Consider the following 21826-nt stretch of genomic DNA (forward strand, 5'->3'; position numbering starts at 1 on the left):
GATGCATACTCAAGCCTCACTGCTCACCTTTTTGTGGAAAAGACACCTTCTGCATGATGTAGTTCCGATCTCTAATAAAGAAGTATCATATACGGTGCCGAGTCTTGAAATCTCTATCGGTAACGACATACTCGTGCTCCCATTATCATCATCGCAGGTTCTTCACCCGCTCAGTGCTTCGGGCACCACTAACTCAGTGACCAAAGAGGCCACGCATGTGGTAGTGTGCCCCTTGTTCGGTGCTTTGGGAACAAATCTAAAATGGCGTACAACACGTGCGCTCCGTCTTTTTTATACATAGGGTCATGTGTGCAGTGACAGATACGCTGAATGGGTGTGGTGTGGGTGTATACCAGTCATGAGAGAGTGTGTGTGTTCATCCGACAACTAGACCTGCAACTAAGAAATCACTACAATGGAAATTTGGGCTTTATAGTGTTGTTGTGTTTTCCTGGTAGCGTAAGAGTGGCTTTTTTTTTGTATGTGATGTTACAATACAGTCACCATGTATGTAGCCTATTTTGTGACGTATTTTATTCTATAATGCTTTTCAAAAACTAGTTGTGGTAACGTGCTTTTAAATTAAACTGTGAAGTCTGCTTACGAGTTTGTTGAGTGTGGAAGTATTTTTTTTCAATATTCTATTCTTTTATAACTGTGCTGACTTTTCTCCTTTAGCGTGCAGTACTATATTATTTTATAAAATGTATAAGTGTTCAAATCATCTTTGAAAGTAGAATGGAAGCAGGGAAGCTGCTATTTGTGATGAAAAGCAATGACGGTTCTCGCAGGAAGTAGGGAGGCAGCTGGGACCGAGGAGGCCTTGGGGTCTTCCCATGGTCAGCAACATTACATTTGATCCCTGGGGGGTGGGGACATCGGGCATTATGAAAAATTAGTGATAAAGGCTATTTTTTTTATAGTTGATTTATGTTAGGCGTACCAAGCATGTATGTACGAAGTACAGTGCGAAGATTGGAAGTCATCCCATAAGCGTACTGAAGGAAGAAAAAGAAGAATATTTTTCAGATATTTATGAAGTGTATGTGTTTAGATGTTGGGTGGCTTTGAAAAAGAGCCCTTATGTTTATTGGGAGATTTTAGTACCTACAAGTAAGTACCTATGCAGAGTCTAAAGTTCAAGAGGAATACTCTGTTTCCCTCATTTGTAAAATGTACACCGTCTCTCCTATAGATGCCATCCATATTGAAATGTAGATTGTTGTGGTAGATGGACCCTATTCTATAGTCTCGGAGAAAGGCAGAAACAGATTTATTCACATGATTCCTAGCTTTTCAATCTGTGGACAATAGTGGTTGGACCATTTCCATTTCTGCCTCTGGCATATATTAGAATATACAAAGGCAGTTTTGGGGAACAGTGTCATCAATTGTTGACAGGTGTCCTTCATAAGCATTTCCAGACCTACCCCAGTCAAAATGCCTAGGTCATTGCTACCACAGTGCACAATTATGAGGTCAGGATGTTGGAGATGTAAAAAGGATTTCACCAATGGAATCAATTGATGCCACTTTTATCCTCTCTGTCCAATCCATTTAATGTCTTCATTTGGTAAACGTAGGTCTTTGTGAATTCTTTTCTATTGTGCGTAGCTTTGGCTCCAGAAAATATAGCTGTGTCCCACAATCCACACTGTAAACATCTTGAAGAGAGATATGGATGCACTCTGAAGGTCTCTAAATGAAATGGCAGTTTGAAAAGTAAGATTTTTCTAAAATGGTGGACAACGTGCAGTTTTGAAAAAAGAAAAGACATGATTTGTTGTTCAACAATATTGTACACTAAGCTAGGATGTATGTTTCTGTTTCTGAACGAGGAAAGAGTGTATGCGATTGATGCGCATGCGTCTCTTCGCCGCCACGCTGCACACGCCCATTGAGATACTTCCTAGTCTGACATCACCGGAAAGAGGTTTCGCCTCTCCCCTTGCCCTACTTGTTTATTTAAAATCCTGTGTTTCGCCATCCTTATTTCACTTACAGCGAGCGATTGGACAGGGGTAGGTGCGCTAGAGGCAGCACCCGTATATCTTTGTAAGTACTATTTCGTTCTAGTTACTTAATGGTTGCTATCATTTTCACCTAACGCCTTTGGTGCCTACACAATTTTATTTATAAGTTAGGCCTGTGTCTATTGTTTCCACAGCCCGACTATACGCGGGCGTCCATTCTCTTGACCATTGGAGGAGTGCTTTTACTAGTGCTTGGTAAGCATGGTGATGGTGTTCCACCTATTTCCACGTTTTGGTAATTCTACCATATTTCAACATTACCAGGCTCCTTCCTCTTAGTTGTTACACGTTAACCACTTCCATGTAGACTAATCTCGGTGCCTTGTTTTTACAATATAAGTGTTAATTGAGCTAATTGCTCTTTGTATTAAGGGCCCCCGCCTCATGGTGGACCTTTCCCGTGTGCCTGCCCAATTTCTCTGTGAAACTAGGTGTACAAAAAAGTAGCACATCGTGATGCATCAAGTAGTTACTGACACTCACATGTGGTTTATCTTGTTTTCTTGTTTCCTAGGCATCAACCAGGAGCAGCTTTTGTGTAGCAGCTGAATTTACATAGAGGGTATACAGGCTTCCTTACCCGCCCTTGCTGAGATAAGAGGGTTCTCATTTTAACTTTTTTGTATTATGTTCACGTACACTTCACTGTTTTTTGTTTGGTCCTGAAGAAGCGCCAATGACCTAGGGGCGACAGAGGCACGAAACATGTCGACCGCGACTATAGACACCCAGGCATAGTGGGCCTGTTGGGGTCAGTCATTTTTAAGCAGTATTCTTAACTGCCAAGGGTTTATCAAGTAAAACTTAATGCTGCTTTCACACCTTTGGAATTTTATTACACTATCACGTTTGCACATACATGAATTACCCTCATTTACCCTTCCCCACACACCCTCATGCAACATCCGGCATTTCCTCAAAAAGATCTCCGATAAAGTGACCCTTCGGGGGACCCGTAGGGAATTGCAGCGCCGGCCCTACGAGGAGAAAAATGCCTGATGATGAAGCATGACATCCTTTGGGGTGTGTGAGGGCAGCAGAGGATGTTGAATGCCTTTCCCTCTCATATTAAGGGTACTTTATACCTAGGATTACCTTTCCCTTATCCTTCCCTGTTTTTAATGCATGGGTGACTGTTTGCACCCTGATACACCGGTGACTTTTTGCACCCTTGTATAGGTACTTTGTCCTCTTTTTTGTTATCAGATTTGTATTAGGAGCATGGACACTGGACCTTTATTAGCTCCTTGGTCCCCCCCTCTTTTTTGTTTAACTGATTATGCACGGCAGTTTGGCCGTGGGACCTACTCTATTCCTTCCCCTCCCCCCCTTTTCCAGTGGGCACACAAGATTGGTCTATAGGGTCAGTGGGAGCTGCCTTGTAGCAATGCTCAGAAATCTTGGGTCAAGTTAATTCCTGGTCAATTAATTTTTGCAATTAAATTAACTTTACGATGCATATTACAGTCCTCCCCTTTTAGGCAACCTGGGCGTATCCTTTCAGCCCCTCAATATGGCCCATGTATCCACGTCGGGATGTTCTTCTATTAGTGAACTTCTACACAGGCCATCTATATACGAGGTGTGGTCCGGTAATGATATTAGGACTTGGTTTACACAGTGATGACTAAGAAATTGAAGGGTGCCAAAATACCGGCGGAACTGATTGATTCCTGATAGCTGTTTTTACCGGTACTGACACCTTCCTTTTCATTCAAGTGAGTACGCATGAACGAGGGAAGAGTGTATGCGTTTGATGCGCATAGGCCTCTTCGCCGCCACGCTGCACACGCGCATTGAGATACTACCTATTCTGACATCACCGGAAAGAGGTTCCGCCTCTCCCCTTGCCCTACTTGTTTATTTAAAATCCTGTGTTTTGTCGTCCTTATTTCACTTACGGCGAGCGTTTGGACAGGGGTAGGTGCGCTAGAGGCAGCACCCGTATATCTTTGTAAGTACTATTTCATTCTAGTTACTTAATGGTTGCTATCATTTTCACCTAACGCCTTTGGTGCCTACACAATTTTATTTATGTGTTTTGCCTGTGTCTATTGTTTCCACAGCCCGACTATAGGCGGGCGTCCATTCTCTTGACCATTGGAGGAGTGCTTTTACTAGTGCTTGGTAAGCATGGTGATGGTGTTCTACCTTTTTCCACGTTTTGGTAAATCTACCATATTTCAACATTAGCAGGCTCCTGCCTCTTAGTTGTTACACGTTAACCACTTCCATGTAGCCTAATCTGGGTGCCTTGTTTTTACAATATAAGTGTTAATTGAGCTAATTGCTCTTTGTATTAACTGCCCCCACCTCATGGTGGACCTTTCCCGTGTGCCTGCGCAATGTCTCTGTGAAACTAGGTGTACAAAAAAAGTGGCACCTTGTGATGATTCAAGTAGTTACTGACGCTCACATGTGGTTTATCTTGTTTTCTTGTTTCCTAGGCATCAACCAGGAGCAGCTTTTGTGTAGCAGCTGAATTTACATAGAGGGTATACAGGCTTCCTTACCCGCCCTGGCTGAGATAAGAGGCTTCTCATTTTAACTTTTTTGTATTATGTTCACGTGCACTTCACTGTTTTTTGTTTGGTCCTGAAGAAGCGCCAATGACCTAGGGGCGACAGAGGCGCGAAACATGTCGACCGCGACTATAGACACCCAGGCATAGTGGGCCTGTTGGGGTCAGTCATTTTTAAGCAGTATTCTTAACTGCCAAGGGTTTATCAAGTAAAACTTAACGCTGCTTTCATAGATTTGGAATTTTATTACACTATCACGTTTGCACGTACATGAATTACCCTCCTTTACCCTTCCCCACACACCCTCATGCAACATCCGGCATTTCCTCAAAAAGATCTCCGTTAAAGTGACCCTTCGGGGGAGCCGCAGGGAATTGCAGCGCCAGCCCTACGAGGAGCAAAATGCCCGAAGATGAAGCATGACATCCTTCGGGGTGTGTGAGGGCAGCAGAGGATGTTGAATGCCTTTCCCTCTCATATTAAGGGTACTTTATACCTAGGATTACCTTTCCCTTATCCTTCCCTGTTTTGAATGCATTGGTGACTGTTTGCACCCTGATACACCAGTGAGTTTTTGCACCCTTGTATAGGAACTTTTGCCCAGATGCATCAACCTTTTTAGGAAATGCAAACGGTGCGATTCGTAAAAATCGGCCTTTTGCACTTCCTAAATTGGTTACTGGGATGCATGAAGCATTTTTTGAAAATCGCTATTTTTTGCGAGTTCCAAAAATGCGATTGCTTTTAAGGAATCGCAAATTTGCGATTCCTTAAAAGCAATGCATCATCCTCAAAACATTTGCGATTTTACAAATTGCAAATGCAAATTACCACGAAGTTGAACTTCGTGGTAATTTGCAAAAATGTTTAAAAACACATAAAAATGCATTTTTTAAACGTGTACGTTACAGGCACACATGTCCTTAGGACATGTGTGTATGTAACTCACATGTAAAAGTGCATTTCATGGGTGCAGGGGGGGTCCTTTGGACCCCCCTCTCCACCCTTGAAAGGCTTTGATGCATTCCGATTTGAAATTGCGAATTCGCAATTCCCATTCATTCCTATGGGCATTTCAGCCCATAGGAATGAATGGGAATTGCGGATTCGCTATTTGGAACTCGCAATTTTATTGGAATTCGGTAAAAATTGCGATTTTTACTGAATCTCAATAAAATAGCGAAATTAATGATGCATTGCCATTTGCGATTCCTTATTTGCGATTCCTTATTTTTCGCAAATAAGGAATCGCAAATGACAACGTTGATGCATCTAGGGGTTTGTCCTCTTTTTTGTTATCAGATTTGTATTAGGAGCATGGACACTGGACCTTTATTAGCTCCTTGGTCCCCCCCTCTTTTTTGTTTAATTTTCTGTTTTTTAAAAGCCTGATTTTTATTGGTTAAGAAAACCTGATAGAAAAGAACGTTACATAAGATAAGTTGGTATATTCTCAAGTCAAGCACACTTGCTGTTTTAATTTGCAACAATGTATGATGAAGTTTTCACCTGTGTGCTGAGTTAGATGTTTTCTGAAGTGTTTCTATGGTAACTGGCAGATTGTGGAATGGGGGATGGGTTGAACGTTTTGTCAGTTGGAAAGGGTGCAAAAGTTCAAGCAATATAAAAGTGTGTTTTGTTTTGGTTTAATGTGGGAATAAATGCGATTTTTTATTTATTTGTATATGTGTGTAGATTGAGTGGGTAGATTGACAGGAAAAGTTTGCTATTTGCTATAGGACTTCCTGTCCCCTCGGACTGCTTAGCGGAGTTTTGAATGATCTGCAAGGTCATAGTTTTGGATGGACTTTGTTGAGCCTTTGATGACCGTGGGGACGACCACCTAATATGGCCGGCTCCTGTAGTGTTATAGGGTGCCTATCCCTTGGACACTACTGTTTGCTATGGTAAGGTGAGAGTTCTCTTTCAAGTAGGAAAGCAGATTGCTTTTCGTCTGAGAGAGCAGCCTGTAAGCTGGTCTCTCTGACAAAAAGGAATGTTGGCTCCCAAAGGACGCAGGGAGTCGGCTGGGACTGTTGGGGTTTTGGGGCTCTCCCCACGGTGCTGAACTTTATATTTGAGTACCGGGGGATGGAGTCCCCAGGGATTGAAACAATTTAGTGATAGATGCTATTTTTTATTTTTTTATGGTATATTTAGTGTACGTGTACTGTGTGAATTCTGAAAGTCGTTTCACACAAGCGTACGTAAGCAAGAAAAAATCAAGAACAAATTTATATTTTTCAGACATCTATCAAGTTTATGTTTTTATATGTTGGTTGCTTGTAATGAGACCTTTTCTCTTTATTGGTAGTCACAAGTAAGTGCTTGTGCATAGTCTAAAATTGTTGAGGAGCAGTGTTTTATACAGTGCTGAACTTTTGACCTCTGTTGACAGTTGAGTTTTGCATTATCTGTTGGGGGTAGGGTGGAAAGTTATGTCAATTGGAAAGGTTTGCAATGTTAAAGCAATAGAAATGTGTGTTTCGTTTTGAATAAATGTGTGAAGGATGTTAATTGGCTGTTTATATATATATATGTGTAAAATGAAAGGGAAAATGTTCCATTTCGTGGTTTTGATGAAAACACTGAACTAGAGAGATTCTGTATAAGAATATCTACTGTGTGAGTGGTATTGTTCTTAATCTGGAAATTAATTTGAAAGGTGAGTTGATAAATTGTATGGGAATGTGTGTGGTGCAGGGGGCATTTTATCAAGACAGGTGATAAAATTTTTGCCGCTTTATCGGCAGAAAACTGCCAATAAAGCAGCGATATTGGGATTAATAATATGCTCTATGGAATTCCAATCGAAGCCCATGTTAGATGTCTTTAACATCTGTGAAGAAGTGTGGCTCAACGGTTAGAGGCAGCAGACCCGGAGGCAGAGCTCGGCCCGGGACCAGGGTTTAATTCCAGATGCAGCCGTGTGCAGGACCAATGTCAGCGGGCCAGAACTCTGGGCAATAGCTTGCTTAATCTCCACTCCAGCCCCATCACCGCCGGGGATGCCTGGCTGCACCTTGTGGATGCCCAGTAAAGGGACCATCTCACAGGGGAAAGCCAGGACGGGTTCCACAGTGGACAGCGCTGGTACACTCCAGGGTAACCACGCGCTCTATAAATCCAACATTCATTCATTCATTCAACATGGGCTTTGATTGGTATTCCATAGAGCATAATATCTGGGCCATTATCACTGCTTTATCAGCAGTTTTCTGCAGATAAAGCGGTGATAAATTTATCGCTTGTCTTGATAATATGCCCCTACATTTGTCCCTTGTTAAACGTTTTATAGTCCTAAATGTGTTTTGCTATAATGCATGCTGTTATGTTTTTTTGTTTAATATCATATTGTGCGTCTGTGTTCATTAAGGAATTATGGGCGATATTATCAAGAAAGGGCGATATATTATCACCGCTTTTATCGGGGGAAACTGCTGCTAAAGCGGCGATAATGGTTTGATAATATGACCTTGTGAATTCCGATGGAAGCGCAGTTTATGGTGTTAACCTGGGCTTCAACGGGAATTCACAAGGGCATATTATGAAACCCATTTTCGCCGCTTTAGCAGTAGTTTCCTGCTGATAAAAGCGGCGATAATGAGTCGTCCTTTCTTCATAATATGACCCTACATTTGTCCCTTTTTCCATAATTTCTAGCCTTTCTTTTTATACTTCCCTCTTTCTTTTGTTACTGTTTTCTCTCTCTCTGTACTACTGTGTTTTTCCTATATTGTCCTCTGTGGTCATATTGCCCTTGTTTGTCTTTATATTTTCCTGTTTCTTCTCTTACTTCTTTTGTCTTCTCATTTTCTTCCCTTTCTCTTCATATTTAATTTTTTTCTTGATACTCTCGGTTCGGTCCTCTTTTCTTTTTTTTTAATCCCTCTGTATATAGTCTGGGTTGGTTTACAAGCCTCTTGTGCGTCTTTGTTGTTGTATTGTGTTAGGGGCATATTATCAAGGAGCGGTGTTAAAATTATCGTTGTTTTATCAGTAGGAAACTGCCGATAAAACGGCGGTAATGGGCGTGATAATACGCTCTTGTTAATTTCCATAGAAGCCCATGTTCTGATGTTAACGTGGGCTTCCTTCGTAATTAACAAGGGCATATTATCAAGCCCATTATCGCCGTTTTATCGGCAGTTTCCTGCCAATAAAATGGCGATAATTTTAACACCGGTCCTTGATAATATGCCCCTTAGTTTTTTTGATGTAATAGTGCCAGAAAAAATGTGTTAAATTGTATATGTATTTGGAAAATGAGTCAGTGCTGTTCACTGAAATGTTGTAAGTATATATATGGAATATGTATAGGTATTTAAACGTTTTTCAGTAGTAAATGGTAAAATGCATGGTCTCATTTTTTGTGTCTAATATCACACTGTGCATGTGTGTGCATTAAGGAGTTATATTCACACCTTTTTAAAAGTTTTACAGTAGTGAATGTGTTTTGGTAAAATGCATGGTCTTATTATTTTTGGGGTAATATTACACTGTGCATGTGTGTATATTAAGAAATTACGGGCCATATTATCAAGCGTGGGCAATACAATTATTGTCTCTTTTTTGGCAGGAACCTGCCACTAAAGTGGCGATAATGGGCTTGATTATAGGCTCTATGGAATTCCAATCAAAGCCCATATTAGATGTGAAGGACATCTAACATGACCTTCAATTGGAATTCCATAGAGCCTATTATCAAGCCCATTATCGCCACTTTATTGTCATTTTGATGCCGATAAACCGGCGGTAATTTTATCGGCCAGGCTTGATAATATGGCCCTATATTCGAAAATTTTTGCATATGTTCTACACTCTCCCTCCTGTCTCGTCTTACTCCTTCCTCTATCATTTTACTATCTTGTTTTTCTTGTACTCTGTTCTCTTTTTATACTTTTTTTTCATACTGCTCCTCTTTTTGCATATGTGTCCTCCTCTTTATATTCTCTCTTGTCTTTATATTCACCACTGCTGTCATAGTTCTTATTGTCTTCTCATAGTACTCCTTCTTTCTTTATACGGTCAGTCTTCCTTTATAATTGCCTTTTGTGCACATTTTTGTGTCTGTGTCTTTTTACAGTGTTTCGTCTTTCTTCATATATACTCTTCTGTTCTTATATTCTCTGTTTCTTGTTATTCTCGCTGTTCTTTGTAAATACTCTCTATTGTTTTCCCACACTTTTCTTTTTTTCTAATACTCTTCTCTCTGTACTCACATTTCTCCTCTCTTTTCTTATACTTTGCATTCTCTACTAATATTGCTGTCTTTTCTTTTTGTCATATTCATCTCCCCATTTCCCCCCTGTTCTTATACTCTCTCCTGTTTTCATATTCTCCTCTCTTTTCTCTTACTTGTGCATGTCTGCTTGTAGTATTGAGTTTTTCTTATATTTCTTTTTGTCCTATACTACTTCTCTCTGTGTTCATATTTTCTTCTTTTTCTTCATATTCCTTTTCTCTTTTCATTTTCTATCGTCTCTGTTTATACTTCTTAAATCTGTTGATATTGTTTGTTCTGTTCTCTTACTCCTCCTTGACTCCCTGCATGCACTCTGCAGCACTTTCCTCATATTTTTGTGTTTTCATACTGATCTCTCTCTTTATATGTGTTTCTCTAGTCATACTTCTGCCTCTTTCCTCATACACTTTTCACTCTTCATAATATTCCATCTGTTTGTACTGCTTGTTTTCTCCTCAGACTGTATCCTCTGTTCTTGTACATCCCTTTTTTACTTATGCTCCACTTTTCCCCATATTCTTCGTGCTTTCTTCTGGTGCTGTTTTGTTTGTCCTTACACACACTGTCCTTTGCTAGTATTCTTTTTTTGTTCTTATAGTTGCGTGTCTTTTCACATATTCCTTCTTTTTTCTTTGAAGTTATTCTCTGTCTTATTATAGTGCTCCCTCTGTCTTCTTAGTTTCTTTTTTTCTTCTTATACTCTTTCTTCTGTCCTCATATTTCCGTCTTTCTCTTCATAGTCTCCCTTACCTAGTGATAATTTCCAGTTTATTCACACTTCCTTTATCCCGTTATATTGCAGTGCCTGTTTATACTCCCATTTTTCGTTATATTTTTCCTTGTTTCATAGTTCTTCCTCTCTTGTTGTAAGTACTTTAATTTTTATAGTCTCACGTTTCTCGTCATAATCGTCCCTCTGTTCTTATAAGTAATAATATAGAATATTTCATATATTTATTTTTGTAATGGTATATATATATATATATATATATATATATATATTTTAATAGGTTCTGTTTATCAATACTGAAAAAACGGTATCATGCCTACTAAATGTCAAAAGAAGAAACAACGAAAGAAAGGTGTTTATTCGAAGAGAAGTCATTCACAAGATTTACATGAAGAACCATGTGTTAAGAAAAAGGAAAAAAAGTCCTGGTAAGAGAAGGAACACGTTTCTGAGGAAAATATTAAAGAGAAAGAGTAGTCTGCACAAAGGAAAGAATGGTATTAGTGTGCCTGCAACAAAAAAGAAAAAGAAGAATAAAGAGAACAATCATGGAAAGTCAACTGGAGAAAATATAGTATATAGTAAATGGAGGAAAAAGGAATTTATGAAAATTCGAAAAAAAAATGTTTTTTAATAGAGTTCTGTTATATTTATTTAAAAAAATTAAGGGATGGAAAAAAACATTTTTTTATAAGAAGAAGAAAGGTATAGAAAATGTAGTTGAGAAAGATTTTGAATTGAAAGCGAAATTGTTTATTTTAGTAATCAATAGAATTCGATCCCTAGATAAACCAATCCATTTAATGAAGGCCAAAAGTAAGTGGAGAAGAGTAATTAACAGAAGTAATTTTTGTTATTTTTTTTGGGTGAATGGAAACATAGTTCAAGTTCTGAGCCTTTTTTTAATGAAGAAAGTTATCTTCAGAGTAATGATTTGTTGCATGCAGTTGACACTAGTGGTCGTGCTTATGAGGTTAGAAATGGTTGTCCTATTGAGAAAGAGAATATTGTTCCTAGAAATGAAGAAGAGGTGTTAGCTGATGAAGTTTTAGGGAGACGTGCTAAAGCTCCAGTGTACACTTGGAATTGTAGTAGTATTTGTAGTGTACGGCAAGAATCTATTAATTTTTTAAGCAATTTCTTACGTAACTATACAAAGAAAAGTGTGAAACAAAAGATTAAGATGTTGCAAGGACTAGACCCGTGCAGAGTAAGAGAAAATACTGGTTTGCAAGGTCATTCTCTGGCTTGTGTTTCTAAAACAGTCTGTCATAGTGCTTTTCACCATTTCAGGATGTTAGCAGTACATCATTCTGAAATGAGGAAATTAGTCAGAAGATTGTATTATGCAAAAAGTCCAGCACTAATGTTAAAAAAGTTGAACAGTGTTCTTTTGCATGGATCTGTATCAAATGTAAAGAACGTTTGTGATGAGATTGAGGTTAGTTATTTTGGTCCTGAGGAAGACAGTGCAGAAATTGAGATATTAATATAGAAGGAAATGTAAAAGATAATGTACAACATTGTAGTACGGATAATTTTGAGCAAGAAATTACAAAGTTTAAGCTGATTTCAGGTGAAAGGCCAAATTATTGTTGTGTCTGTTGTCGACGAACTCATTATAAAAATCAGACCAGGAGTGTTGATTTGTATTAAAAGGGTGAAAAGGAAAATAATAATGAGTGGAAGGATTTTGCTACTTATTTGTTGGTAGAGAATTGTTTTAATTTGGGTTCTGATCAGCGCATTTGTAAATACTGTTATAACAAATTAGACTAGAACAAAATGCCTGCTAGAGCTGTGCATAATAATCTTGAGTTGGTAAATATTCCTTCTGAACTGATGGATTTAAATACCTATGAGTCTATTCTTATTCAACGTGTGCATCCATTTCAGGCTATTGTTCGTATGGAGCCTAAGACAGGAAAATTGCCTCCTTCTGATTTACAGAGGGGATTAAAGGGAAGAGTTGTATATTTTAAGCATGGGCTGAAAATTTGTTCCTCTCGCGGAATTTGCGGATTTTCTGCGATTTTGCGATCCGCGAATATCGCGAAATCGTGGTAAAATCCGCGAATCAGCGGGGGATGAATTTTCAGCCAAGCACTTACAGGGTTACAGCAGCAGGTGCAAAAGCTGAAGCTAATTTTTTGTAACTGTTTACAAGAGGGTTACAAAGAAATTAACGTCAATTTGGGCACCTGCTGCTGTAAGCCTGTAAGTGCTTCCTGGCGCCTCGTTGCCTACTTGCAACTATTCTCTGACTCTGCTCTGACCCTTGAAGCAGGGTCAGAGAATAGTTACAAGAAGGCATTGAGGGCAATGAAACCTCAACAGGAAGCACTGACAGATATAAAAACAAGCTTTTGCAATGCAATAGGTCTCGTATTAGGAAAGTTTGAGCTACTGGTCTTGTAAATGACAATTTTTTTATTTATGTGTTGGTTTTGAAAATAGCTAAATTAATAGCTTTGTCATTTACAATGCCAATAGTTATAACTTTCACAAATGTGACACCTGTAGCATTTGTAATGCAACATGTTTTGTATTTACGTGACTTAGATGTATTGATATTACAAATTACAATGGCTTTTAATTTTTTAAAATAATTAATACATAAATAAAAGTGATTTTAATTTATAATGGCAATAGCTTAAACTTTTGTAAATAACTTTTGTGAAGATTATGTTCAGTGGATTTTATTGTGACGAAAATCCAAGAACAGAAGTGAAATATTAACATCTTTTTGTGACATTTGTAATAAAGCTTGAAACATTGAAAGAACATATTTGAACCAGTTGTTGTTGAATGGTTGCGCAGATTGATGCTGGGGTGGCGCTGAGTGGTGCTGTGGTGGTGCGTAGTGGTGCTGTGGTGATGCTGAGTGGTGCTGTGGTGGTGCTGAGTGATACTGGGATGGTGCTGAGTGATGCTGGGGTGGTGCTGAGTGGTGTTGTGGTGGTCCTGAGTGACGCTGTGGTGGTGTTGAGTGATGCTGTTGTCGTGCTGAGTGGTGCTGTGGTGGTGCTTAGTGATAATGTGGTGGTGCTGAGTGATGCTGTTGTGGTGCTGAGTGATGCTGTGGTGGCCCTGAGTGGTGCTGTGGGGGTGCTGAGTGGTGCTGTGGTGGTGCTGAGTGATGCTGTGTTGGTGCTGAGTGATGCTCTGGTGGTGCTGAGTGGTGCTGTGGTGGTGCTGAGTGATAATGTGGTGGCGCTGAGTAATGCTGTGGTGGCGCTGAGTGATGCTGTAGTGGCGCTGAGTGGTGCTGTGGTGGTGCTGAGTGGTGCTGTGGTGGTGCTGAGTGATGCTGTGGTGGTGCTGAGTTTTTTTTTTTAACAGAGTCTAACAGAGGACAGAAAGGCAGAAAAACAAGGGAAAAATGAGTCTAACAGAGGGCAGAAGGGCACAGAAACGAGTCTAATCAGGGGCAGAAAGGCACAAAAACGAGTCTAACAGAGGGCAGAAGGCCACAAAAAACGAGTCTAACAGGGGGCAGAAGGGCAGAAAAACAAGGGAAAAACGAGTCTAACAGAGGGCAGAAGGGCAGAAAAACAAGGGAAAAACGAGTCTAACAGAGGGCAGAAGGGCACAGAAACGAGTCTAATCAGGGGCAGAAAGGCACAAAAACGAGTCTAACAGAGGGCAGAAGGCCACAAAAAACGAGTCTAACAGGGGGCAGAAGGGCAGAAAAACAAGGGAAAAACGAGTCTAACAGAGGGCAGAAGGGCAGAAAAACAAGGGAAAAACGAGTCTAACAGGGGGCAGAATGAATCCCGCCCTGCGTGTTTGTCCACGAAGATGCCACCGTTTTGTGCAATACCCCTACTCAACTGGAGTACTTTCTACTGTCCAATCAGTAAGTGCTCCCTCGTTGGCTAAATGTATAGGGGCAGATTTACAATAACTGGCGCATCCCCAGGGATGTGCCAGTTATTGTGCGCCACAGCTCCGCCACCCATGGTCCGCCGCATTTACAATGCGGCGCACCATGTGGCAAAAACGGCACAGATGCACCACGCATCTGTGTCTTAAAAGCAGCGCATTGCTGGAGTTGCGTCGCAGCTCCAGCAATGCTCTGGGGTTCCCTATCTCCCCAATGCTGCGTCAAGCATTGCGCCTGCTTCAAGCAGGCGCAGGGTTTTGACGCAGCATTGGCCTAAAAGTGACTGAGTGAAATCTTGTAGATTTCACTCAGCCACTTTTAGGAGGCGTTCCAGCGCAGGAACGCCCTCCCCTGTGCCGGAACGCCTCCTGATGGTGCAGGGCTTTACAACGTGAAGCATCTCTCAGATGCGTCACGTTGTTAATACCCAGCACCATGATGCATCTTTTGTGCTGCCGCTGCGTCACAAAAGTGATGCAACTGCGGCGCAAAAGAGGAGCAAGCGGCTTGTAAATCTGCCCCATAGTGCTGTGTTACAGGCACACATGGTAACTGGAGACACGTCTTCTGGCCCTTTATGCAGCTGCAGTGTAGTAAAAGCTCTATACATTTACCCAATGAGGGAGCACTTACTGGATTAGCCAGTAGAAAGTACTCCAGGGCAAATCGCAAAAAAATCCGCAATTTCGCTGAAAAATTTTGTGATTTCGCTGGGAAATTTTGCCCATGCTTAGTATATTTGCCTCTAGATTTAAAGAAAAATATTGAAACAATCGGTGTAGAAATGTAGAGGATGAGCCTTTTGTTATTCTTGGTAATGGCGTTCCTACTAAGAATAGGAAAATCTGGCAAGAATTAGTGGATGTTAAGAAAGTGAAAAAGGCAACGTTGTATCAGGTAAAAAATAATGAATATTACAGGAATGTGTATGTGAAAGAAGAAGAAATAACTGTAGAAGAAGATAGTGACTTGCCATCTGGACAAATTGAAAAAGTGGATGTGACCAGAACTAAAGAAATCTACGAACATTACAGTGTTCATCCACTGCATTCTAAAGAAGTGATGGGGAATACTATAGAGTTATTCCAAATGAAAGAAGCAAAAGGAAGTCCCATTGGTGTATGGGAAAAAAGCTTGGAAGCTCGTTGTTTCCCTCAATTGTTTCCCACAAGAAAATGAGGACGATATGATGATCAACCTGTGCAGATTCCTGCATCTGAATATCGGACATCAAGATTATATGCAGAAGATCCAAGATTTCGACAATGTATTCCGTATTTGTTGCATCTTTTGTTTGAGAGTGATTTGTCTGGACTTTCTTATGTAGTAAACCATATATTGGAAACAGGTGTACATCTGCAAAATGTTTCGGCAAAGGAATTCATGGATAAAGTAGTGCATAAAGATAATGTTTTGGAATCTCAGCTAATTAATCTCATGGCATGTCAGCGTGGTACTAATGAGTACTGGTACCATTGTCATGGAGAACTCAAATGTATGCTAAGGAACTTAGGAACTCCTACATGGTTCCTTACTCTAAGCTGTGCTGAATATGCTTGGGATGATTTAATTCAATTTCTTCGAGAGGCAAATCAAAATATACTAAATATTGAATGCATGACACCTGGAGAATTGTGCTCTTTGGGTCCAGTTCATGTATGTAGGTATTTCAATCATAGATTTGAAGCTATGATGTCTTTTATCACCAATAAAAAAATCCTCCTCTTGGAGAGGTTTTGGACTTTTTTTGGAGAAAGGAGTATCAAGCAAGAGGTGCTCCTCACATACACATGCTAATATGGATCAAAGATGCTCCCAGATTTGGTACAGATTCAGTTGATACTGTGTTGTCTTTAATTGAAGAATATGCTACATGTGATATACCCAAAAGTACACAAGATAAGGACTTAAGACAACAAGTGTTACGATTCCAAAGCCATCGTTGTGGGAAATACTGTCGTCGAAAGTACAAATCTAAGGACGAATTCTACACCAAATGTCGTTTTTCATTTCCACGTCCAGTAATATCGAAAGGAAGAGTGAACAGTTTTATGTCATCTTTGTGACATACTATCACAAAAAAGTCTCCAAAAAATACCTACAACTTAAGAAGAAATGAAGAGTCAAAATACATAAATGACTACAACCCAGTTATCTTGTCAATGTGGAATGCTAACATGGATATTCAATATGTTGCAGAAGGGATTTTCCACGAGAAGAGTCTAAGTAAGAAATTATATACTTACAGTTTGAAGATGTTATCTCATCCAGGAATTGGAGCGTATGAATGCTCGGATCGCTTATCATCTGCAAGTCTATACTCCAAATCAAGAAGAATAATTTGGGTGAGTCTATGTCTTGCTGGAACACGTAACCGAGTTCCTAAATCTGTACAAGAAATTGAATATTTAGCTGAAAAAGAGCCAGAAAGTACAGACATTGTGAAAACAAATATGTTGGATACATATTATCTAAATAGAAGTCATCATCTTGAGAACATTTGTCTCTATGAAGTGCTGCAAAATTATATTTTTAAACGGAATATTAAAGAAAACATCAATAATGGTATATATGCTGTGATTGGTTTCGAAGGATGTCTGGTGAAACAAGAAAAGGTCATTTGATTAATCACCGTAAACTAAGTTGCAAAACACCTGACAAAAGGGAATTTTACTATTTAGCTCTTTTGCAACTTTTCAAGCCATGGCGTTCAGATTTGGAATTACTTGGAGATTTCGAGAACTATGAAGATTCTTTCAATGCAACTAAAGATACTATAGAATGTGCTGTTTTTGCTAATCATGTGAAAATGTTGAATGACGAAATTGAACAAGAAGCTACAATTGCAGCTGAGATTGCTGGAGACAGTTCTCAAGAGAGTCAAACTTCTGCTCCATTGAGTCAGGACCCACTAGAAGAACCAATTGTTCAAAATGAAGCGGCAACTGCTATGGAAGAGGTAAAAACAGCAATGTATCAAGGTCAAGAAGATGTTAGAAACTTAGAAAATTTGGAAGAACAACTAAATCTTGAGCAGAAAGAAATATATGAGCAAGTGAGAGAACAGATTGACCATGGATTACTTCATGAGAAGAAAGAGTGCTCTTGCTCATCATTTGAACCTATCCGAATGTACATGAGTGGGCAAGCTGGAACAGGCAAAAGTTTTTTAATTAAAGTAATCAGAGGGTTGCTACATAAAACAACTGAGTCACATTTGTCTTGTGTTGTCACTGCTCCAACTGGGTTAGCAGCCCACAATATTAGAGGAATTACTTTACATCATTTATTAGTGCTACCAGTAGAGCATGAAAACAAATTAGAATACCACAAACTATCTGGAAAAGCTTGTTGTGAAGTTTCAAGAGTTTTGAGGAAAATTAAAATTCTTATCATTGATGAGGTAAGCATAGTATCAAACTTAATGTTTGCTTTTGTGCATTTAAGAATGCAGAAATTTCTTAAAACAGAGTATGACGTATTATTTGGAGGAAAGCGCATCATAGTTTTTGGAGATCTTCTACAACTTACTCCTGTAAAAGGACAACCTGTGTTTAAAACACTGCTGCATGAAAATACTAGAAAGTCTTTGGGGAGTATTGGAAATGTAAACATTTGGTCATATTTTGAGTATAAGGAACTTATTAGAAATATGCGACAAGCAAGCAATGTTGATTATGGAACTATTCTTCAAGATATAAGAATTGGAAAAAATGACTGCACATAGCAAACAAGCTTTACAGGGACGATTACTTTCCAATTTGTTTCCAAATGAAAATATTGTGCCAGAGAAAATATACCTGACAATTGCAGAAAATAAATCTGTAATCTGCTTAATGTAATGCCAACACTACGTGAATGTTCTAAATTCAATGAAAAATGCTGAAGTTGGAAAATTGGAAGATATTGATAAAATAGAACATGAAGGAATCACTAATATTTTGAGGGAAAAGTTGAAGAGGAAATTGGATTCTTTAGAGAAATCGATAATTAAAACTGCTGGTTTAGAAAATAATTTGTATGCATGTGTAAACTGTAGGGTAATTTTACGACGTAATTTGAATGTGGAAAAAGGTTTAGTAAATGGAGCAATGGGTAAAGTTGTTGATTTCGTTAATTATTTAAATAGAGATTGTGTTGAATTTTTGAAAATCAAATTTGATCAAATTGAAGAAGTACAACAATTTAGTCGTTGTTCAGCAAGTTTTTTGCTTGTAAAAGATTTGTATGTTCGCAGAAAACAGTTTCCTGTTTCTTTGGCGTATGCAGTGACAATTCATAAATCTCAAGGTTTAAGTGTACATAGTGCTTTAGTGAATATTGGAAGTACTGTGTTTAAAGAGGGTATGGCATATGTTGCTTTGTCTCGAATCAGAACTTTATCTGGATTATACTTAATTGATTTTGATGAGACAAAGGTTAGTGCAGATGTAAATTGTGTGAAAGAGTATAATAGGTTAAGAAGAGAATATGCGCCTAATTTAGGTCAATATCCAGTATTTGAAAAGTGTGTGGTAGGTAGAAAAAGATTTGAGAATATCTGTAGTGAAAATGTAGAGAAAGAAAAAAAACAAGATGAAGTTCCATCTGCAAGCAAAAGAAAAAGGGCAGTGTTGAAGAGTATGTTGGTTATCGGTTTGAAAATAGTTGTGGTGTCAACTGCTATGCTAATGTAGTTGTTAACGTTGTTTTTGTTCTTGAAAGTTTCCAACAGCAAATTATTGAAAATCGGGACAAACGATTCTGTTCATTGTTGTATTCTGTTTATGAGAAATGTAGTAGTTATAAAATTAAAATACAAAGTGTTTCTGATATTCAAAATGTTTTGGACATATGTTCTAGTTCTAGTGAATTTACGCCGAATATTCAGCAAGATTGTCAGAAATTTTTAATGTTTATGCTTGCTGTACTGGAAGATGAAGGTATAGATATTGAAAACCTTTTTGGCCTTTCTTAAAAATGGCAACATGACTGTGAAAATTGTTTGTTTACATGTAGCACTAACAGACAATGACAGATTCATATTTTTGACTTTACCTGACTGTGAATCAATGTCTTTTAACAATCTAATTAGAGGAGCAAGTCAAAACATGGAGTGTAGACAATGTAAATCAGAAATGTCATCAACATTATTTATACAAAGATATGGACAGTATGTCATTTTAATGCTGCAACGTTGTAGAGGTGATGGAAGAAAATTGGAAAATGTAATTACACATTTTGTAGCAGGTCAATTTTCAATATCAGGAAGTACTTTTGTAGCTGGTGCAATTATTTTTCATGATGGAATTTCTACAACATCTGGAAATTACACAGTTTATTTAAGATGTCTGAAAGGTTGGATACATTGTAATGATAGTCAATTACTTTTTAAGCAATGTTTGCATAAAGAGTTACCAAATTCTTACCTAATATTTTTAAAGCCAACATTTTAAGATCAAAATTTGGCCTTTCTGGATTATTGCTGTTAAGGTAGATTAGTCTGGTGTTGTAGGGTATTTTGTAAGTGAGGGTGAGGAGCTTGAAGGTGATCGTCTTGTTGATATTGAGGCAGTGTAGTTGTATCAGGTGTCTGCAGCAGGGGACATTGATGATCACTCAGGTGGAGGAGTTTTGGATTTGTTGTAGTTGTTGCAGGTGTTTGGCTGGAATTGCTGTGTAGAGTGTTTTGTCACAGTGTAGTCTGCTGCTGATGAGGGCCTGTGTCACTGTTCTTCTTCTTTTGGTTAGGATCCACTTGTAAATTTTGCGGAGTATGTTGAGTGTCTTAAAGCAGTATGAAGAGATGGTGGAGACTTGCTTATACATGGAGAGGGAGGAGTGGAGGAAGAATCCTATGTTGTGGACATGGTTGGTAGTTGTTGGTACTGTCCACAGTGTAGTTAGGTAGGAGGAGTCGTCCAAGGCAGAGGGGGTGGGTCTGAGGATCAGTACCTTCATTTTTTTTGAGTTCATGTTTAGAGAGCTGATCTTTATGTAGTTGGTGACGTCCTTCATTGTGTCGTGGAGGTTGCTTTAGGTGGTATGTCGCTTTTTGGTGAGAAAGAGAAGGTGAGCTGGGTGTTGTTGGCGTAGGAGATATTGTTAAATTGTGATGGTGGGCTACTTGTGTGAGGGTGGCCATGTAGATGTTCAATAGCATTGGGTTGAGGGATGAAGACAGGCGGACGGAGGAATTGATTTCTGTGTTTTTTGGATCAGAAGGCTGGGAGGCAGATGCTCAGGATTACTATTGGACAGTTTGCAATGTAAGAATTTGATACATACTATTTGGCCGTTCGGAGAAGTATGTGAAAACAATAACGAGTTTTTGTTGTATATTTTGTCAGCATATACTTGTAAGTAACATTATTTACAGTGTATGGAAATTAATCATAATGCTTTGTTATTTTATGATTATTTGAGATGTTTTATATTTACGTAAGAAATTGCTTTTAGAAAAAAACATTTAAGATATGTTTTATTTCTATTTCTTAGATTGTTATTGAGAATGTTGAATGTTTTTTAAGATAATCTTATTGAATGTCTTTTTTTTGCCCGCTGTTATGTGATGAGTACTATTGAACTCACTGTTTCTAGTGAAATTCAATATATTCTGAGAATAGCAAAAAAGGCAATAGTAATAGTTCACAAATTATTTTGTATTGTAAAAGATATATTGTAACTGTATTTTTTTGTGTCTTCCACAGATGGTAATTTTATAATATTACATTTTTTTAATATTTAATATGCTTAAGGTAAGTACAAAAAACTGTTGAAAATGGTTGATGGAATGTGCTTCAAACGAGCTGAAGTAACAAAACAAGGATTGGAGAACATTAGTGTGTAAAGATGGTTTGTATTTTTTAAAGAGATTTCAAAAAATTACATAGTGAGTGTACCTGTCAGAACCCATAATTAATCAGTGGATACGATAATGGCTTATCTAAACCCTAGCTGGCGCAGGAGAGATGAAGAATCCTCAAGGAAATAGACACAGTTTCAACAGTAATTCTCCTACAGTACCTGACAAAACAAAGTACGCTAAAGTGCAACAGTAGATCTTGACAAGTCTTCAGCCAAACAATCCACACTGGTTTGCCAAAATAGAGACGAATCATAGATCATTTCACACCAACATCAAGCAGGAAACCTAGGCAGTAAGACTTCAAAACCTTGGCATATTCCTTGCAGAGGCACTCGCACAAAAAGTATTGAGTAATAGCTAGTCAAGGATTACACATTATGGGAAGAATAGTCTTATTTGTAAAAGACTAATGACAGTCTTACGTGAGGACTAGGTTAAACAAAAACAAACTTACAGAGAACCAGGTTGATCTCAATCTTGTGAGTCCACTCTTTAAAAAAAACGGAAATAAGTGCTCAGAACAAGACGTAGTGAGAGTGACCACTAAGAGCCCACATCGGGCC

This window comes from Lissotriton vulgaris, chromosome 9 (assembly GCF_964263255.1).
Source record: "Lissotriton vulgaris chromosome 9, aLisVul1.2, whole genome shotgun sequence".
NCBI lineage: Eukaryota > Metazoa > Chordata > Amphibia > Caudata > Salamandridae > Lissotriton > Lissotriton vulgaris.